This window comes from Nicotiana tomentosiformis, chromosome 5 (genome assembly GCF_000390325.3).
Source record: "Nicotiana tomentosiformis chromosome 5, ASM39032v3, whole genome shotgun sequence".
Classification (NCBI taxonomy): domain Eukaryota; kingdom Viridiplantae; phylum Streptophyta; class Magnoliopsida; order Solanales; family Solanaceae; genus Nicotiana; species Nicotiana tomentosiformis.
In genome coordinates, this window is record NC_090816.1 from 132,882,213 (window position 1) to 132,905,056 (window position 22,844).

Consider the following 22,844-nt stretch of genomic DNA (forward strand, 5'->3'; position numbering starts at 1 on the left):
TCATGGGAGGCATCTATTCTTTGAAAATATGTGGTAGTTAATATTTTATTCCGTATAAATACTCTTCTACATAATTTCAGCACCTATAAGGAATTTCTCCACTAAAAATTTTCAGTTCTTGAAAAAATGTCTTAACTTGAAAATCTTCTATCTTTTGGCTATTCATCTTCACTCTTTCCTTTACTCTAACTTCTACTTTTGGCTATTCATCTTCACTCTTTCCTTTTCTCTTTCCTTTATCATCACCTTGAGTATGTATAAGTTCGATTCTTTTTCAAGAATTTGCTTTTAAGATTTATATGGAAGAGAGATGTAACTTGTGAGATTAAATGGTAGAAACGATTATCTAGAGAAAACAACTATTTTTGAGATTCATATTTGGGAAAATATGGCTTTGGTTGAATTGTCTTTCCAATGAAAATAGCATAAGTAAAGGAAGAATGTTTCATGTTTCCTCTTCATAGTCTTTAGCCGGAAAGTAGTGTTATATGGATTTTTTTTTTAAATATTTGTATTATACGAATTAACTCCTTTTTTCGGTTCGATTTGATATAGTTTCCATTTTGAGCCCCTCAACAATATCTAATTACATTTAAAAAGTAGTCTATCAAAATGATATGCTATTAATTTCCAAACCCTAAGAAAAGTAACTAAACAGGATTCAAATAGAAAGAGTTAACACAATAAGTATCACCTATTGAGATATAATGTATCTTCAATCATTTGAAATTGATGTTTTACATGGGGTTCTAAATTATCTATAATGATTATAAACATGTGATGAATAATAATGCAATTTAGCCCAGAGCTTGTGCAACTACATGAGGCTGAATTATAGAAGTTTTTTTTCATATCCTTGAAACTTTTCTATTTATTTTTTATATCTATTGTAATATCACACGTACTCTAATTTGATCGAGATAAAGATACAAGTTATTTTTGTTATGTGATTAAAGCATTGATTATATGCTTTTCACTTTTATGATTCGAAGTCCATAAGTTCCTTTCCTACCTAAATTTAGACAAAATGAGGAATTTGTTCTTTCCTTTGTTTTACTGCTGCTGTTTTTGATTATTTTAAAGAATTTTTTTAGTAGTGGGGAATGACTGAATAAGTGTTTACTTTGTTGTAATTTTCTATAATTTTAGAAGATTTTTCAATCAAGCGTTGTTTATTTAGTACTTCCAATTTTACTAAAAATTACATTTGATTAGTTTAGAGTTTAGATATGATTTTTATAAGTGAAAATTAGTTTAGTATTTGCTATGTTCCTTCTTTTTTTATATGGACTAATTTATAAAATGTTCACTTAATAAACTCAATGTTACTTATTTATAACCGCGTGAAGCGTGGACAAGTGAACTAGTGAAGAAACAATACAAGGGAGTGATCAGCCAGCTGAGTTGTAACTTGTAGCTGAGCTGAAATTTGTACATAGTTAGTTGGTAACTAATAAAGCTTTAATTATTAAAAAAATACAGGGGAGTAAGGATGAGTTGGTAATTAATAAAGCTTTAATGGAACTGTTTATTGGTGTTAAATTTGTGAGTGAAAACATTTTTTCTAGAAAATGACTTCTGTATCCCCTTTATTAAATGTCTTTTTAGAAAAAAAAAGTTTTATTCTTCAACCAAATATCGAAAAATATTTTTCAGAATATAAATCATTTTCTGTTCCCCTCAAACGAAAACACATCATTGAGCTTACATCATAATAATAACTAATTCAAGCATAAAAAGATTGCAATTCAGCATGAACTGTTCTTAACGTAGTGTGCCCATTACCACCGCCGAGGATTGTGGTGAGATGGATATCCCTTCATTCTTTAAATTAAAGGGCTCGAATTTGAATCTTGAAAATAGAAAAAATCATATTAGGAAGTGCTTCTCCTTTTGTTAGGCCTTACGCCGTGTGAATTCAGATTAGTTGAGTCTCAATATGAGTACCGGACATTAAGTGAGAAACAAAAATTAAATAGTGTTACCCGATGAATGCGAAGATAAAAAATAAGTAGTGTAATGGATATGAGTATCAAATGTCGGGCGAGAAGTATAAAATAAGTAGTTAGACAATCCTCGATGAATGCGAAGATACAAATATACTGCCGACCGATATAGAAATCTGCATGCTTTTAGAAATGTTCGTGACCTAATTATGCAGAGTGGTGCATCTGTAATGTCGATAAAGTAAGACAATTAAGAGCTTGTTTGGCCAAGATTTTGGGAGGTCAAAAGTACTCCCCTCCCAAAAAAAAAGTACTTTTTTAAAAATTTAAGTTGCTTGGCCAAGATGGAGAAGTACTTGTGGCCAGCAGCAAGGGAAGAAACAGAAAATTTTAGCTTCTTCCAAGAAGTAGAAGCAAAAGCGAAAAAATAATTTATTCAAGACAAAACTATCCTCACTATAAATTTATATTTTTTAAATTATCCCTTATTGAATCAATTTTTTTTTTCATTTTTGTTTCTTGTTTTTACCATTCTTTTAAATTTAAAGATATCATATACATGAATCATATTGTAACTTTCCAAATTCTTTATTGACTTTTCTTGTTTTTATTTTTTTCTTTGTGTAATGTCTTGTAACTTTTCAAATTATCTTATTCTTAGTCCACGCTAAAGCAAATTATCTACATCCTTCTTTGGATTATCAAATCTTTTCTTACAAATAATCATTTATAATTTCTTCTCTTATAGGCTATTAATTGCGAAATCTTTAAAACAGTCATCAAATCTAATTTGTGAAAATTACCTACAAATAGGCCACTTGGCAATTTAGTACAAAGTTAGTTAGGATAGGTAATAATTAGATTATTTTTTAATTTAATTTTTTTAAAAATAATTATGCATTATCTGTTCCTATTTTCCATATTTCTCTGTTTTTCTTATATTGTCTCATTCCTATGCCTAATTGCTACGTGTTATACTAGTGTTGTTTAATTTATCATTCTTATCATGTTTTCGGATCTTCTGGTGATAATTGAGTTTTTATTTCAAAGTTGAGATTGATATTATGGAACCAAATATTGAAGTAAGGTTTGTACTTGTTATTCTATCTCCCTGTTGTTATTTATGCATTGCATTATGGTAAGGGAGAGTGTTAATGCACAAAGGGTGATGCTGTGCCATATTGTGAGTGTTAATGCACGAAGGGTGATGTCGTGCCATATTGTGAGTGTTAATGCACGAAGGGTGATGCGTTGTCATATTGTGAGTGTTAATACACGAAGGGTGATGCGTTGTCATATTGTGAGTGTTAATGCATGAAGGGTGATGCCGTGTCGTTTCTATTAATTTTATGGTGAGATTGAGAGTAAAAGCACAAAGGGTGATGTCGTACCTTTTTTCTTACTGTATTCACTATTCCTGTTGATTCATGGTATATTGACTGCTTCGGTAATCATTCTGTTGTAGTTCTTTATCTTGTATTCCCCTCAGTATGTTCCCCTCCCAACATTTCCTATTTAGTTCTTCATTTCTGTTATTTGTATATACACTGTTAAATTGTACAGGTTGATTTGTAGGTGCCTTGCCTTAGCCGCGTTACTACTTTATCGAGAATAGGCTCGACACTTACCAGTACATGGGGTCGGTTGTACTGATACTGCACTCTTCACTTTCTGTGCAGATTTTGATACCGACTCGGGTTGATCGAGTTTTTGCTATTGGTCCGCTGTTCGGAGACTCAAGGTAGATATGTCGGCGTTCACAGGCCTTGAAGTTCCCGTCTATCTTTTCTGTTCTACTTTTTCTTTCATTCAGATAGTTGTATTTCTTTCAGACTATTACTTGTAGTAAATTCTTGAATGCTCGTGAATTGTGACTCCAGATCCGGGTGGTAGTAGTTAATACAGTTTTATGATATTCCGTATTTATTATATTTCATCTTAGTTAATTATTGTTTATTACTGAATGGGAATAAGGAATTGGTTTAATGATTCTCTGGCGTTAGCTTGCCTAGCAAGTGAAATGTTATGCGCCATCACGGTCCCATCGGTGGAAAATTTTAGGTCGTGACATCAACCTCTCCACTCTCTTGGGCTCTCAGAAATCATGATAAGCAGTCCAACAATAATGATATGATGCATCAATAATGAATAAGAGAGACTGAGGTAAAAATGTGCAAATAGAACTGTGAATGAGTGCAAAGCAGCAATTTAGCAAATAATTTCACAAATACACGACCTCTATGGGTCCCAGCAGTGTAAACATATGATTTAAACATGATTCATAGATCAATTTCTCTAATACGGGAAAAATTATACGGATATTAACAGATTTTTCAACTACACAGTTCTATCGAATTGACCAAGTCATAATTCCTACGGTGCACTCCTACAGGCCTGTCACCTAGCATATGCGTCACCTCAAAACCAATCACATAATACATATTCCGGGGCTTCATACCTTCAGGACCAAATTTAGAACTATTACTTACCTCAAACCGTGAAATTCTTTATTCCGCTAGGTCTTTGCCTCGTGAATTGGCCTCCAAACACCTCGAATCTAGCCACAAATAATTCGATTTAGTCAATAACATTTATTGAAATAAATTTCATATGAAAATATAATTTTTCTATAAAAATCCGAAATTTAACTCAAAAATCGCCCATGGGGCCCACGTCTTGGAACACGACAAAAGTTATAAAAATCCGAAAGATCATTCAACCACGAGTCTAACCATACCAATTTAAAACTTAATTCCAACATCAACTCGACCCTCAAATCTTCAAATTAAACCAAGAGGGTTTTCTAATCTTTCCAACTTAATTCACCCATTAAATGTTAAAAACAATCATGAATTCGGGTAATTTGACCAATAATGAGTTAAGAACACTTACCCCATTATTTGCCTTAAAAATCTCCCAAAATCGCCTCTTCCTGAGCTCCAATCTGTCAAAAATTGAAGACGAAGTTCCATTTTCAGAACTTAAACTTTCTGCCCAGACCTCTCTTCCCACGAAAGCTACAGGTCCCTCGCATTCGCGAATCACAAAATCGTGTTGCCCAACATTGCTCTTCGCGAATGCGAGACACTGCTCGCGAATGCAATGCTTTACCGAGCTCTTCTTCGCGAACGCGAGCTCCTCTTCACGAACGCGAAGGCAAAAACTCAAGCCCGCTATTCTTTTCCCTTAGCGAACGTGATACCTAATCGCGAACGCGGTGAACAACCCAGATCCTCTTCGCGAACGCGAAGGAAAAATCTTGCCTGCCTCAAATTCCCCTTCGCGAACACGAGGGCCCACTCGCGAACGCGAAGAAGGAAACCAGAAAAACACACGAGCAGTCTTCACCCAACATGCCAAGTCCAAAAATGATCTGTTAACCTCCCAAAACTCATCCTGAGCCACCCAGGACCTCAACTAAACATACCGTCAAGTCCCATAACATCATACGAACTTAGTTGGACCCTCAAATTACCTCAAACAATGCTAAAATCACGAATCATACCCCAATTCAAGCCTAATAAACTTTGAAATTTTAAGTTTCCACAAACGACGCCAGAACCTATCAAATCAAGTCCGATTGACCTCAAATTTTGCACACAAGACATAAATGACATAACGAACCTATTAAATTTTTCATAATCGGATTTCGACCCCGATATCAAAAAGTCAATCCCTCGATCAAACTTCCCAAAAATTCGACTTTCGTCATTTCAAGTCTAATTCCACTACGGACCTCCAAATAATTTTCCGGGCCCACTCCTAAATCCAAAATCACTATCCAGAGCTATTGGAATCATCAAAATTAAATTCTGAGGTCGTTTACACATAAGTCAATATCCGGTCAACTTTTCCAACTTAAATTTTTAATTATGAGACTAAGTGTCTCATTTCACTCCGAAATCCTTCCGGACCCGAACCAACTAACCCGGTAAGTCATAAAATAACGGTAAAGCATAACTTGAGCATTAAATGGGAGAAATGGGGTTATAATACTCAAAACGACCTGTCGGGTCGTTACAAGAATTCAATGTGTAACAAAGAAATATAGAGATGATGAAAAACAAATGATGAAAATTAAGAAGAATATTTTAATTATTTTAGATAAATAAAAAATTTAATTGTGAGGAGGTGTCATTCCTTTTCATGGGAGGCATCTATTCTTTGAAAATATGTGGTAGTTAATATTTTATTCCGTATAAATACTCTTCTACATAATTTCAGCACCTATAAGGAATTTCTCCACTAAAAATTTTCAGTTCTTGAAAAAATGTCTTAACTTGAAAATCTTCTATCTTTTGGCTATTCATCTTCACTCTTTCCTTTACTCTAACTTCTACTTTTGGCTATTCATCTTCACTCTTTCCTTTTCTCTTTCCTTTATCATCACCTTGAGTATGTATAAGTTCGATTCTTTTTCAAGAATTTGCTTTTAAGATTTATATGGAAGAGAGATGTAACTTGTGAGATTAAATGGTAGAAACGATTATCTAGAGAAAACAACTATTTTTGAGATTCATATTTGGGAAAATATGGCTTTGGTTGAATTGTCTTTCCAATGAAAATAGCATAAGTAAAGGAAGAATGTTTCATGTTTCCTCTTCATAGTCTTTAGCCGGAAAGTAGTGTTATATGGATTTTTTTTTTAAATATTTGTATTATACGAATTAACTCCTTTTTTCGGTTCGATTTGATATAGTTTCCATTTTGAGCCCCTCAACAATATCTAATTACATTTAAAAAGTAGTCTATCAAAATGATATGCTATTAATTTCCAAACCCTAAGAAAAGTAACTAAACAGGATTCAAATAGAAAGAGTTAACACAATAAGTATCACCTATTGAGATATAATGTATCTTCAATCATTTGAAATTGATGTTTTACATGGGGTTCTAAATTATCTATAATGATTATAAACATGTGATGAATAATAATGCAATTTAGCCCAGAGCTTGTGCAACTACATGAGGCTGAATTATAGAAGTTTTTTTTCATATCCTTGAAACTTTTCTATTTATTTTTTATATCTATTGTAATATCACACGTACTCTAATTTGATCGAGATAAAGATACAAGTTATTTTTGTTATGTGATTAAAGCATTGATTATATGCTTTTCACTTTTATGATTCGAAGTCCATAAGTTCCTTTCCTACCTAAATTTAGACAAAATGAGGAATTTGTTCTTTCCTTTGTTTTACTGCTGCTGTTTTTGATTATTTTAAAGAATTTTTTTAGTAGTGGGGAATGACTGAATAAGTGTTTACTTTGTTGTAATTTTCTATAATTTTAGAAGATTTTTCAATCAAGCGTTGTTTATTTAGTACTTCCAATTTTACTAAAAATTACATTTGATTAGTTTAGAGTTTAGATATGATTTTTATAAGTGAAAATTAGTTTAGTATTTGCTATGTTCCTTCTTTTTTTATATGGACTAATTTATAAAATGTTCACTTAATAAACTCAATGTTACTTATTTATAACCGCGTGAAGCGTGGACAAGTGAACTAGTGAAGAAACAATACAAGGGAGTGATCAGCCAGCTGAGTTGTAACTTGTAGCTGAGCTGAAATTTGTACATAGTTAGTTGGTAACTAATAAAGCTTTAATTATTAAAAAAATACAGGGGAGTAAGGATGAGTTGGTAATTAATAAAGCTTTAATGGAACTGTTTATTGGTGTTAAATTTGTGAGTGAAAACATTTTTTCTAGAAAATGACTTCTGTATCCCCTTTATTAAATGTCTTTTTAGAAAAAAAAAGTTTTATTCTTCAACCAAATATCGAAAAATATTTTTCAGAATATAAATCATTTTCTGTTCCCCTCAAACGAAAACACATCATTGAGCTTACATCATAATAATAACTAATTCAAGCATAAAAAGATTGCAATTCAGCATGAACTGTTCTTAACGTAGTGTGCCCATTACCACCGCCGAGGATTGTGGTGAGATGGATATCCCTTCATTCTTTAAATTAAAGGGCTCGAATTTGAATCTTGAAAATAGAAAAAATCATATTAGGAAGTGCTTCCCCTTTTGTTAGGCCTTACGCCGTGTGAATTCAGATTAGTTGAGTCTCAATATGAGTACCGGACATTAAGTGAGAAACAAAAATTAAATAGTGTTACCCGATGAATGCGAAGATAAAAAATAAGTAGTGTAATGGATATGAGTATCAAATGTCGGGCGAGAAGTATAAAATAAGTAGTTAGACAATCCTCGATGAATGCGAAGATACAAATATACTGCCGACCGATATAGAAATCTGCATGCTTTTAGAAATGTTCGTGACCTAATTATGCAGAGTGGTGCATCTGTAATGTCGATAAAGTAAGACAATTAAGAGCTTGTTTGGCCAAGATTTTGGGAGGTCAAAAGTACTCCCCTCCCAAAAAAAAAGTACTTTTTTAAAAATTTAAGTTGCTTGGCCAAGATGGAGAAGTACTTGTGGCCAGCAGCAAGGGAAGAAACAGAAAATTTTAGCTTCTTCCAAGAAGTAGAAGCAAAAGCGAAAAAATAATTTATTCAAGACAAAACTATCCTCACTATAAATTTATATTTTTTAAATTATCCCTTATTGAATCAATTTTTTTTTTCATTTTTGTTTCTTGTTTTTACCATTCTTTTAAATTTAAAGATATCATATACATGAATCATATTGTAACTTTCCAAATTCTTTATTGACTTTTCTTGTTTTTATTTTTTTCTTTGTGTAATGTCTTGTAACTTTTCAAATTATCTTATTCTTAGTCCACGCTAAAGCAAATTATCTACATCCTTCTTTGGATTATCAAATCTTTTCTTACAAATAATCATTTATAATTTCTTCTCTTATAGGCTATTAATTGCGAAATCTTTAAAACAGTCATCAAATCTAATTTGTGAAAATTACCTACAAATAGGCCACTTGGCAATTTAGTACAAAGTTAGTTAGGATAGGTAATAATTAGATTATTTTTTAATTTAATTTTTTTAAAAATAATTATGCATTATCTGTTGTTAATAATTAGTTAGTTTTTTTGAATTTGAATTTAAACATACTTAACTATTTTTTTTATGAAAATAATAATTTTTTGTATATTTAAAATTATTTCTATTTTACTCTCAATGCCAATTTTCATGTTTGACACTCAGAATCATCTTGTTACAGCTACCATAGCTGTACAAAATTTCATCCAATGACATTCTTCTACCGATAAGAAATTCAACTACTATGCTAATGAAGACATTACTGCAGAGATTGAGGAAGGAGATTGGCCTTCTGGTATTCCTTAAGAAATGCAAGGCAAGTCTTTTACTAATATGGAGGCGTTGTGTGATAGAATTAGAGATGAAATTGTGGAGAGATGTTATCATATGTGAGTGACTTTCCTAATTATTATTTCATGGTGAATTATCAATATATAGTAATTTGTGGAATAGACTTCTAATTCATACTGAATGATTTATTTTGATTATTCAAATCATCATGTAAACAATAAGTAATTATACTAGATAATATTATATGCTTTGGTATAACTTTATATGTTATATTTATTTCTTTAATATGTATGCTTATTTTATGTTTTATATTTTAATTAAAAAAAATAAACAATAATAAAAGTCTCTTACGATAAATATTTCAGTTCATTTTTCTCTTTAAAATAATTATAAGACCTTGGTACTATCCTTTTTGTTATTTGACACTCAAAAGTACTTTTTAGAAAGATTGGTCAAACCAAATTTGTTTACCAAATGTTATAAAAAGTACTTCTTAAATAAATTGGTCAAACACAAACTGTTTTGTTTTTCAAAAATACTTTTGGATAAAGCACTTCTGAAAAAATACTTTTCAAAATAATCAATTTTTGATAACTTGCCAAACGGGCTCTAAGAAGCAAAAGAGTTCTTTCAATGTAAGTATTATATTGAGAGTATTTTTGTTACGAATTTCACAGGAACGAGTTTTTAGTTGATGTGCTTTTCTAATGGATTTTATTTTTAACATTTTTTGGTTTAAACGGATTTTATTCATCTTCGTAGGTAGGAAAATTTTTAGTGGCAAAATCATAATTTATAATTTTATTTAACATGGGATAGTAATAATAATGAATATAAGAAGGGGATCCGAAACCATATAATTTATAATACTAATTTTTTTTTGTCTCACTTTCCGCCTCGATTTCCTAAATGGAAACCCCATTGGAGTTTTGATTTAAAAAGTCACGTTTTCATTTCCATTTTTTCTTTTGTTTCCTTCTCCGTCTGGGTTTCTTAAATGGAAATCCCATATGAGTTCGAATTAGGATTTTAAAAGTCACGTTATTTAGTTTCCTATTTCCTTATTAATTTCCTAAACGCAGAATCCTACATAAATTAGGATTAGCTAGGTTGCCTGTTTATATATATACATGTGTTGTGATAATAAATTTAAGAGCTCCAATTTTCTGTTTAATTCTATAGTCTCTTTTTCTTCCTTTGATAGTCAAAACAGAGTCTTATAGTGGAATCTCGTGGTATTTAAAAAGCTATGGCATCATTGTACGTGTCTTCTATTTGCTGGCAAAGTCATCTTCCAATCGGCCCTAGAAGTGCAACTAATTGCCATTTTCAATCAACAAAAATTCAACATAGTACTACATCTATTTTCATATGTTGGTCGTTTCCTCCTAAAGGGTTTATCAAGATCAACACAGACGGCAGTTTTATGCCTAATTCAGGGCTAGCAGGGTTCGGAGGCGTTGCTCGAGATGATAAAGGAAGGTGGATAGGAGGATTTTACGGACGACTTAACATGAGAGCGACATCAAGTCTTACACCGGAGTTATGGGCTATACATGGCGGTCTGACTCTAGCAAAAAGTTACAACTTGAAAATGTAATAATCGAAACCGACTCGAGTGATGCCCTAATGTGGCTAACTGTGGAAGGTAACGTCCCTGAAAGTCACCCGGATAGGGTTGTGATGGAAGAATTCAGGAGCCTCATATATAAACTTGGAATAACTCTAATCCATACTTTGAGGCAAGGAAATACGTGTGCTGATCACTTGGCCAAGTTGGGAAGAACACAAATAGAAAACTTGGTAATATTGCATCGTCCACCACATTCGATGCAACAATTACTTCTAGCGGACATGGCTCACATTGCATACCCTAGATATCCAAAGCATGTAACCTAGCGAGAGGGGTAGGACAAAAATATTGTGAAGTTGTAATATTTTGTAAAAGCAAAGAGAATATAATAACATTGAAAGATATTTTTTTGAATATCTAAGATCATATGAGTTATCTCTAATTATCTTCTCTCTGTTTTTTCCTGACATTTTCCTTAAACCGTATAGTCGTTGGTAACGTTTTTTGATTATTTCATTTAGTTAGACTTCAAAAAAAGAGTAAAAGGTATAAATCAGTATGTCAAAATTTACTCAAACTTTGTAGTCAGGAGAGGTCATTGAGTTGGATCGTTAAAAATGTTACAAGTGTAAAGGTATCCTGTTATTTTCTTTTCTTCTTCTTCTTTTACAAAGGTTTTTCTAATCATAATAACTGTTACGCGGCGCCTTCCTGAAGTTCCTTGAAAGGGCGACGTAAGGCTAAGCAACCGATGTCAGTGTGATTGTTGTCCGCCAACTGAGGTCCCCTCCGTACGCTAGACTATTTAAATTTATAATATATTTAAAAATTATACATGCAGCGAGTTAAATGCCATTCTTTATTCAGTAATACTACTTCTCTAGGACGCGCGCGCGCACACAGTGTAAGCTATATATGCTATGATCGCCTTTCCCTTCTGAGTAAACTAAGCAGTGACTGTCTTTTTTCTCCTTGAGGTAAAGCTAAGTTATGATTATCTATGTCAATTATTTGATTCAACTTAGCTTCACACAACAAATAAATCACTTATGTGGGTGGACTAGTGAAGTTGGAACGACAAAATTAGGTGATTCCTTTCCACCCGTCGACAGTGGCGGACTCACTTTTGTGTAAGCGAGTTCAATCTTAGAAGTACATAACTTTAGTCGTAAAATAGTAGTTGTCAAGTGGGTTCAAATAAAATATTTATATAAAATTTATGCAGTTTTAATCCTAATGTATACATATATATACAGTATTATTTTTTGATAAAGCAGGTTCAGTTAAACCCGCTTGCCACCACGTGCGTCTGCCACTGCCCGTCGAAGCCTAGTGCACAGTGAGATTTGACACAAAAGGGGACTTTTTGAAGTAAGTCTTAAAACTTGGGATATTTACATTAATAGTCGGTCATATTCATTATTTATTTTTTCTAATCATATACATATATTATATACATATATACATATATAATATATAAATTATGCATATATTATACGTCTACCGGCTATTTTTAATTTAAGTGATTAGATGAGCGACTGTTTGTGTTAATCTTTGTCCCCCGAATTGATAATATTATAGAAATATCCCCCATATATACAGACGCACCTTTAATCAGAATAAAAATACCCTTAGAGTTGAGCGATAAAAGTGGCGACAAGAGCAACCAAAATCAGTGAATTGTGCCATGCACAAGTTATGACAAACTGGTAGGACTTTATATTGTATACAACCTAGCTATCATGTTTCATAATATACCATCTCTAACAGGTTGTCATTACTCCAAATCTACAAACAAAGAATAGGAAAAAATATGTTTCAGAAGGAAAAAAGAGACGAAACGTAGGTTATAGGTGCGATGATCCAAAATGTCATTTTTAAATTTAATAATTAATTCTATATTCTAAAACCTCAAAAATTACTATTTATCATTCCTCGACTTGCATGCGTAGTCCGTAAAATTTTTCAAAAAGTTTTTATGTGAAAAATGGATTAAAATGTGAATTAGATCTGTAAAACTCAACTGAGTTGACTTTGGTCAACATTTTGAGCAAACGGACTCGAATCAGTATTTTGATAGTTCCGGTAGGTCCGTATCATAATTTAAGACTTGGGTGTATTCCCGGAATCAAATTCCGAGGTACCTAGCCCGAGATATGAAATTTTGATAAAAAATTAAAAGTTTAAGTTCATATAGTGACCGAATATCGAATTATGTGCAAATGACCCTGGAATAGAATTTTGATGATTCCAACAGTTCCGTATGGTGATTTTAGACTTAGGAGCGTGATCCAAATTTTATTTGGAAGTCTATAGTAAAATTAGGCTTGAAATGGCTAAAACAAGAATTTAAGTTTGGAAGTTTAACCGGGGAGTTGACTTTTTGATACCGGAGTCGGAATACGGTTTCAAAAATTTTTATAGATCCGTTATATCATTTATGACTTGTGTGTGCAAAATTTGAGGTCAATCGGACTTGATTTGATAGGTTTCGACATCGAATATAGAAGTTGGAAATTTTAAGTTTAAGCTTGAATTGGAGCATAATTCGTGATTTTAGCGTCGTTTTATGTGATTTGAGGTTTCAAATAAGTTCGTATGATATTTTAGAACTTGTTGGTATATTTGGTTGAGCACCCCGAGGGCCTCGGGTGAGTTTTGGATGGTTAACGGATCAAAAGTTGGACTTAAAAACAGCTGCTACAATTTTTCTCTTCTGCTGGAAATTCTGGGCTGTGATCAAGCCCAAGATCGAGGCCCATGATTAGACTCCATGATCGGACTCCATGATCGAACTCCATGATCGGACTCCAGGATCGAGGTCCAGGATCGAGGTCAGCCTCGACAGATATGTAAGTTATAAAAACAGGAGCATTCGTCCCATTTGCCATTTTTGACGAACTTGAGCTTGAGCAGAGGCGACTTTTGACATATTTTCAAGAAAAGATATTGGGGTAAGTGATTCCAACTCGGATTTGGTCTATATACACAAATATATCATTATTTTCACCATTTAATTAGTGTTTTGAGATTGAAATTTGAAATTTTTTTGAAATCTCATAAAAACGAATTTTTGAGATTTCGGTATCGATTCGGAGTCGAATTTGAGTGAAATTGGTATGGTTGGACTCGTAATTGAATGGGTTGTCTGATTTCGTAATTTTTACTGGATTCTGAGACGTGGGTCCCACAGACGAATGTTGCTAATTGTAGGGGTTTACGTATGCACGGGGTGACGAGAGTCCGTGCGTAGCTACTATAAATGCTAAAGTCCGAGTAGTTTAGGACTCAAAACATGAATTACTTGTGTAAATTATATTCTTTGTTTAATTAATATTACTTGATATATATATATATATATATATATATATATATATATATATATATATATATATATATATTATGAACTTCTAGATAAAAATATTAAAGGATGGAAATCTCATATACTTGATTTTCTGTTTAAATTAATTAATTGTTAAAAGAAATTGTTCTTCCTCCCGAATTTATCTTATAATAAATATACTCTCCTTCCGGAGGTACATAAGAAAATGTCCTCCTTTCTTGTGGAGCGGGCCGAACGCCTCGGCAGGATAGATGCATCTATGGATCGTGCCGCACGTCCCTCGGCAGTGTACACGACACTCTGGATCGGGCCGTACGACCTCGGCAGAAATCGTGCTTAATAATAATAATAATTACACGATACTTGGACAGTTTATTGCAGCTTGTAAAGCTATTTGATAAATTAGAAATTTATTGAAATTGAATTGCAGCTTGTAAAGCTATTTGATAAATTGAACATTTTATTGAAATTGAAGGATTTAATTAATAAATTGGAAATTGTTACATTTGAAGGATTTTTATTATTTCTGCTAATTGAATAAAATTATTGTTAACTCTGTGAATCATGCTGATTTGAATAATTATAATTTATTCCATTTATTATTGTTGACCCTTAGTGAGTGTCAAAGTCGACCATCTCGTCTCTACCACTTCGAGATTAGGCTTGATACTTACTGGGTACACGTTGTTTACGTACTCATACTACACTTGTTGTACTTTTTGTGCAGGATCTGAGACAGATACTAGTGGAGGACCTATCATCGCACATCCTCGTTATCCAAGGGCATAGTGGTGAGCTGCCTTCTGAGCCGTCCTGCAGCTACCAGTGCCTTTTCTTGTATTTTTTTTTAATTCTGTCTATTTTCATTTCAGACAGTATTTGGAGTTTTGTATAATCTAGTAGATGCTCATACACTTGTGACACCAGGTCTTGGCACACACATTGGTAGAATTTGGTGCCTTATTATTTTTCTTGGATTTAAATTTTATCGATATATATTTAATTTATTAGTTGGCTTGCGTAGCTATAGTGTTGGGCGCCATCACGACCTATAAGTGAAATTGGATCGTGACAATATGGTATCAGAGCACTAGGTTCACATAGGTCTCACAAGTTATGAGCAGACCTAATAGAGTCTTGCGGATCGGTACAGAGACGTCTGTACTTATCTTCGAGTGGCTATAGGGTGTTAGGAAACTACCTTTCTTCATATTCTATCGTGCAATTGAGGTAATACTAATTATCTTTCTCTTATTGTCTCACAGATGGTGAGAACGCACTCTAATGAGGTTTCAGACCAGGGAAGAGCTACTCCCCCTAGTTGCTAGAGGCCGAGGCAGAGGCCGAGGGAGGGCTCCAGCCCGTGGTAGGGGGCAAGGACGTCCCAAGACTGTTCCAATTATGCCGCTAGTGGGTCCAACAGATAACCCTATTGTTGAGGAACAGGGTGAGATGCATGTGGTAGAGCCAGCTCCGGTGGATTTCAAATCTGCACCAAGATTCCAGGATGTCATATGTTGTATGGTGCGGTTCATGGACAATATGACTCAGGCTGGTTTATTTTCGGCAAACCCAGCCACATCTCAGGCGGGCGGGGGAGCATTTAGAGGTGGAGAATATCTTAGGGAAGATTTTACAAGGTATTTCAAAGAGAATATGATTCTCTCACAGTGGATACCTTCAGGAACACCACAATACAATAGTATGTCTGAAAGGAGAAATCAAACCTTATTAGATATGGTGAGATCAATGATGGGGTTTACTGATCTTCCAATAAATTTATGGGGATATGCTTTGGAAGCAACAACATACTTACTTAATAAAGTTCTCACTAAGTTAGTCTCTACAACACCATATGAGATATGGAAAGGATGTAAGCCTAACCTTAAATACATTAATGTTTGGGGTTGTCCAACTTATGTTAAGAGACTGCAGGCTGATAAACTTGACTCAAGATCTAAAAAATGTAGGTTCACTGGGTATCCCAAAGAAACAATGTGATATTATTTCTATCACTCTTCTGACCATAAAGTGTTTGTGGCTAGAGGAGCAACCTTTTTGGAAAGAAAATTTCTTTTGGAAGAAAATTATAGTGGAGAAATAGAACTTGATGAAGTTTAAGAAACTAATGAATCAACACAAAATCAAGATCATGAGACACAAGTTGAAAACCTTTTATTGGATGTTTTGAAGTTGACAAGGAAGTTTCCATCTTCAACGGTTGAAGTTCAAGAACTAAATGTAATTCAAAAATGAACCAGTTCCAAACCAAATTAAACAACAACCAAATCCAGTACAAGGTAAACAAGTTGTACAAACACCTCTTAGAAGATCTACACGAGAACGTCATGTACCAACTAGATTAAACACTACAAGAAAAGTACTAATTACATGAGGATTTTATTCGCAGATAGTACCTGCGAATTTTCATGGGGAATATTAAAATTCCTAAATTTAAAATATTTTACAAGCGAAAAATAATTTCCTAGGATAATTCATAGGTAACTTTGGCGCCATTATGTGCCAAAATATTTCATGGGAAATTAACTGGGGAAACTAATCGGCAAGTACATTTCCGTAAAAAATTTCGCAGGTAAACAAATAAAGATAATAAAAAAAATCTTATGTTAATCTGTAGGAAAATCCCCAGGTGACTTTACATGCGAATTTAGTTGGGAATATTTTCTTGGGGATTCACCTGGGGATTTGCTTATTTGGGGAATTACTAGAGATATTGTTGCGAATCTTAGCTGGGATATTTTCTTGGGAATTTACTTGGGGATTCTTTTAGCTGTGGAATTACCTGAGAATGTTGTTGTAGATTTAGTTAGGGCTGTTTTCTTGAGGATTTACCTAAAACTTTTCTTTCCTGGGAAACTACCTAGAGATTATGTTGATGTGAATTTAGTTAAAAATAATTTGGGGGGATTTACTTATTTGGGGAAATTATATGGGAATTTTATTATAGTAATTTTTGCTAGAAATTATTCTTGATAATATAGCTTGGGATTTACCTAGAAATTGTATTTTCTAAAAACTTAACTAGAGATTATTTGTGTGATTTTAGGCGGGAATTATTTTTTTGAGAATTTACCTCAGTATTTCATGATCCGATTTTGATTGAGGATTATTTCTTAGGATTAAGATTGGTTGATATAAAGGACATAATAAAGCTAAGATATGACTACATTTGACATATTTCAGCTAATATCATTAGAAAATATATTGAATGTAACTAAATGATTGAAAAATATTTAAGTTTAATTTCTAAGCATAGGAAAATTATGTTACATTTATAAAAATGAACTAATTTTTATTAACTTTCTATCTTATGTATTTTATTTTTCACATTTATTTAATAAGATAAAATTTAACTATAGTATGTATAAAATAATTGAGATTGTCAATATTGAAACTTAATATCGAGTGATCTTATGATTCTACTTTCTAACATCATTACTTTGATTAAATCCTACCATTATTAAGATAAGTTGATCTTGCATACTTTATTAGGATTAGCGAGATAACTTTTACTAATTATCATGTCCAATGTGTTTAAGTCATGTTAACTAATTTCTTTATATAAAAAAGAAATTAATATGTTATTCGAAAAATTTAATAAAAGTTTGAAAAAATAATTAAAAATATATTAAAATTAAAAGTAATATAAACGTAATTTGCTATTACTTGGAAAAGAGTGTTTCATTTTAACAAAATAAATAATAATAATAATAATAATAATAATAATAATAATAATAATAATAATAATAATAATAATAATAACAACAATAATAACAACAACAAGAACAATAATAACAAGAACAATAACAACAATCTCTCTCTCTCTCTCTCTCTCTCTCTCTCTCTCTCTCATATATATATATATATATACGCCCTTTACCACAACCTTATATGCATTTATCAAATATATATATATAATTGAAGGCCATAAGAGAGGTGATGTGGCACTTTATTAGGCTAGAATTCGTATTTATCTTTTACCTCCATTTTTTTTGGCTTTTCCCCCTTTATTTTTTATTTTAATTTAATTTTAATGTGATATTTTAAAAGTCCAAAAGTCACCTCATTAATTCTCTATATAATTGCACCTGTTCAGACTACTAAAATCCTAAAAGTCACTATTAGATAAACAACGTTACTCTATAAGAATTAAAGTAATAACTATTACTTCAAACGTTTCATGTAACGGAAGTACCGATTCATGAAGTGATTATCTAACCCACTGTTTCGTTAACTGATGGTTCTATGCCTATTCTTCACTGATCTCATTTACGACAACAAAACAAAGAGATTTATGGCTTTGGGATTCTATCCTGAATGAGAAAGCAAGAGTTTCAAATGCTAAATATATGAATGTATTTTCCTCATCTTTTGTTTCTTTTTCCTTTTTACCCATGTGTTGTACGATTACATCAAAAATATTTCTTTACAAACTCAAGTTTTATTTTGTGAATTACACTCCTAATACTTCCTTACTAATGCAGGAAATCACCACAAATTGTGATGAGTAAAATAAATTGCTTAATTATCAGCCTTATCAAGTCAATAACATTAACCTCTTTGTTGCCGCAGATCGCAAAGTTAAGACCAAAACCATGAGATAATGAAAGCCAGGATCCACACTCACAAGAGATGAAGGATTGGATATAGAATAGCCATCAAATAGTGAGAATAAAGAGCTGATACCTCAAAATAGTAGGTTGAAAATTCATTATCAAAACGATTTTTGTCAAATTACCTGAAAAATTAATTCACCGGTTCTTTCTGATTCGTCATCATCGGTTGTGCAGGCAAGTTTGAGACAAAAATTACAATCTTTGAATTAGTGCGAGTGTGCGACCAAAGTCTGAAAAGAGATGCATTCAATTTGCATTTGTTATATGCTTCGCCTCATACAACCAGTATTTCTAACTGCTGGAACAAAGCCTTTAATATTAAACTCCACGAGATATGTAATTTCAGAATAATAGAAAGCGAGTAGTATTTTTGTTATTTATCCTTGTGATTTTATGTGTAGTTTATTTCTTTTTCTTGGACTAGGGAGGAAAGGAGGTAAATTGCAGCGTTGTGGGTAACAGGTATCAATATTTATTCCACTCGTATGTTAAAACCAGTACAATCTATCTATATATACATATATATATATATATATATATATATATATATATATATATATATAAAATTGAGGGGCCTAACGTCGGTGACGTGGCTCTCCCATCTACAAGAAAATCCTCTTTCCTGCCTCTATGATTTCTTGCCCTTTTTAAAACGCAATTTTTACCTCAAAATACACCAAAACCGCTTCACATGAACACCGGTTCTGTAATCTCTTGCAAATTATCAGTACTTCCCCATCTACTCAACATTCTCTCACAACGGTTGTATGGCAACGATTTGCTACTCCCTTTTCCCCTAATTACTCCCCTTCTATATCTTCCAATTTTCCTGTGCTTCTCCATCTTTTCAATCGCCCTCTATACCTTCTTTGTTCTATAGTTTTTATTTGAAACAATATCTCTAATTCCCTGATAATGTATTCATTATTTACCCACGACATACTTACTTTACAAATCATGAACTATTCGACAAAAAACAAAATCAGGAATCACAAACTGCTTCGGTGCGCCCAACAAATTTCGGTATGTAATCCTTTTCAAAGAATTTTTTCCGATTATGCTTACCAGTTATTCTCATGGTTTATTTGATTAATCTAATTGTATTTTTAAAAAAGTTATGTTTGATGCACCTAGAGTCTGTGCGCTCAATTAATATAGGTGTGGACGCACAAGGAATACGAGGACAAATAAACTTGTCCGCTCAACAAATATAGGTGTTGACGTACAAGGAATACGAACAGAAAATGCCGTTACGAGATTGAGGTACTTTTCTAATATTCTTCGCCACTCAGATTTTCGCGCAGTTCAGATATACTGGTCTAAATATTTTGAACTACTATTATCATATATTCCCCTATTATATCACTAGGGTGTTAGGATTCGACAACAATGTCTTTCAATTAATGTTATAGTTTAGGTCATAATTTTCAATCTTCTCTACGTTATTGTTTTCTATTTGAAGCGACATATGCATATAACATTGGTTCAACAATGTAGTGATCATGAAAAAACCCCCCACCAAAATATGATCATCAAATGAAGGGGATATGCAAAATAATCGCCTATAATGTATCTTTGCTATTTAATCTCTAAAAACTTTGACGTATGTATAACCAAATGTTAAATTCATCAAAATATAGTATTGAATTTGAGAAGCAAGCAAGTGCAAATAAGATGATATAAATAGACATGAAATGTGCTGGTGAGGACTATAGATGCTCAACTTATTGAGGTTTACAGACAAAGAAGAAATCAAGAGAGGTTTTCACCTCTAACCACTTTCTTAGAAAGTTTCTCAACCAAATCATAGTGCCAGTATCACCATAGTATATATGGCATATATATACTGCTACTGGAATTTCTTCATGTAGTTACAGCTTCATAACATTTTCTTGTGCTTTTTTTCTTCTCTTTGGTTTGTTATTATATCTCTTTTAATGCTTCAAGCCATATGTACTGCAGTTTCATTGCTTGCAACTGAGCCTTTAAGTTAATTGTTCTTCTTCTCATTTGTAAGGTATGTCTGTTCATACCATCCTTCGTTCCTGGCTTTCACGCTTCATTTGAATTTACTTATTTTTTTCGATCATATAAATTGAGTACTCCATTGTTAACCTTCTTAATTTTTTAATCTTTTAGCAGTTTAATGTTGTTTATAATTTTTGTGCACAAAAGCATAGTACTTAGGTAATGTACAACTATGGCAGACGAACCAAAAATTCAAGAGTTTTTCCTGCTCTCTTACAAGATTGAACACACATTGACATTCGGCAATGTCAATAGCTTAACATTTTTGGAGTATTTAGTGAATATTATATAATGTTTGCATTTTGAATGAGTTTTGGCATAAAGCAGGAGAAATCTTGATCCTTTGATTTTCTTTTAAGCTTTTCTTTCATTTTTTTTGGCCCTTCTGCTTTAATTGCTTCTCGCGTATGGTATGAATCATGACTAGAAAAAAGGATGCGACAGCTTTGCTCTGGGAAAAGGCTGCAGGAGTTTTGCTTCAACAAGTCCACGAGAGATTTCTGGACAAGGCTTGGAGTACTGCTCCAACTTAAATAAGGTAGGTGCCGTTCTAACACTCCAAAATTTATTATTTGGCTATATTATTTACCTGAATAATATTTCTTTGTCTGATTGTATTGGGTGTGAGAAGTTTTGAGGTTATCAAAATTAGGAGTTAAGGTATGTGTTATGTTGATAAGAATACCATATCTTTCCTTCAATCATGATTACATAACTTAACAAAGAGAGAAGCTAATGGCCTCCAGGTGTATTCAGTAATAATGATAACCTCAAAAAATTTCCTTATGTAATTGTAATGTGCATTAATTTTCAATTCATACATTTGTGTATAAGTTGATTGATAGATGGAGAGACATCAATGGCTTCTTTTTCTGGTACATGTCTAAAGCCTACGCTTATGGTGATTGCCGGAATATATGATATAGTTGAGGCGGGGACGAAAGGCAATGGAAGTTTTGCATCTGAACATAGTCATTGTCACAAAGTACGGAAAGGAGAATCATTGGACTCTCAATCATGTTCTATATCCATGCCTAATAGGACAACTTTATGAAGGTAAATATGTAATCTTTATGTTGAATTCCAATAACTTACAAGATTAAAATCGGGGGATATGAAGCATAACATAGTTTGGTTAGATCATTGGCAGGAAGTTGGGGTATTCAAAGACCAATTTCTTGAATTATAATAGTAGCTGATTGTATTTCTAACTCTGAGTGCCATCTTCAGTTTAGACGGAACTTTAATGATTGGGAGCTGGAGAATATTAGTATTTTGCTGGAAAATTTACAATATATGGCGCTAAATGAAAACAAGACAGATTTTCAGATTTAGTTAGCACATAAATCTGAACTTTCTTTGTTAGTATATGCTTATATATTATTTTTGAAGCAGGTTAAGGGTTGGTAGGATGAAGGGCCATGAAAATTGATTTGGAAGTCAAATGTTCCTCCTAAAGTTTTCAATCTGTTTGGAGTAAGCTGAGTAATGCCACAAGATATCAGCAATTATTATTATGCAGGTTTGGAGAGAAAGTGGACAACAGAGGCAGATTGATATGAAATTTATTTCTGTGTGCATCATTTTTAATACATGGCTTGAAAGAAACAAGAGGTATTTTGAAGAGAAAGCTGAGCACAATTCTTTTTTAAAAGTTTAAATGCTTGCAAAATTGTACTTTTGTAGCAAAGGAAATATATTAGATAGTATGATGTAGTTTTTTGGATTTTTGAGTCTATTGTTGTCATTGTACTCCTTTATACTAGATTTCATAACATCTTGGTACTGACAATAATATTACCATTACCTTATTTAGAGAAAGCATAAAACCAACCAATCCCTAATTTTTTTTATACGTATAGGCACAATAATGCTTTAAATCTCTTTGCTCACCTATCTTTGTTATGCCCTTGAGTTTCTTCAGTTACCTTCTTTTGTATTACGTAGAAGCTAAGTTAGTGAGGCAGAAAGAAAAGGGAAACCTGGCATTTAAAAAAAATAGAGAGGAAAGGAAGTAAAAAAACATAAAAAATATTTCTAAGAAAAAGAGGGAAAA

General features: G+C 32.6%; 2 long non-coding RNA genes across 8 annotated transcripts; both read left to right on the forward strand.

The window, feature by feature from the left end:
* The first annotated feature begins 18,358 nt into the window (after nucleotides 1-18,358).
* LOC138891844 (uncharacterized) lies at nucleotides 18,359-18,890 on the forward strand. The gene is made up of 2 exons (XR_011408181.1): nucleotides 18,359-18,499; nucleotides 18,717-18,890. It is a non-coding gene; the product is annotated as an uncharacterized lncRNA (long non-coding RNA).
* Nucleotides 18,891-19,349: 459 nt separating this feature from the next.
* On the forward strand, nucleotides 19,350-22,599 carry LOC104090190 (uncharacterized). Of its 7 annotated transcripts, XR_011408036.1 has the most exons (6): nucleotides 19,392-19,783; nucleotides 19,895-20,023; nucleotides 20,723-20,777; nucleotides 21,216-21,326; nucleotides 21,623-21,844; nucleotides 22,184-22,599. It is a non-coding gene; the product is annotated as an uncharacterized lncRNA (long non-coding RNA). The 7 variants fall into 7 exon arrangements; XR_011408035.1 differs by having other exon boundaries at nucleotides 19,359-19,783; nucleotides 19,895-20,777; XR_011408033.1 differs by having other exon boundaries at nucleotides 19,365-19,783; nucleotides 20,723-21,326.
* The last annotated feature ends 245 nt before the right edge of the window (nucleotides 22,600-22,844 follow it).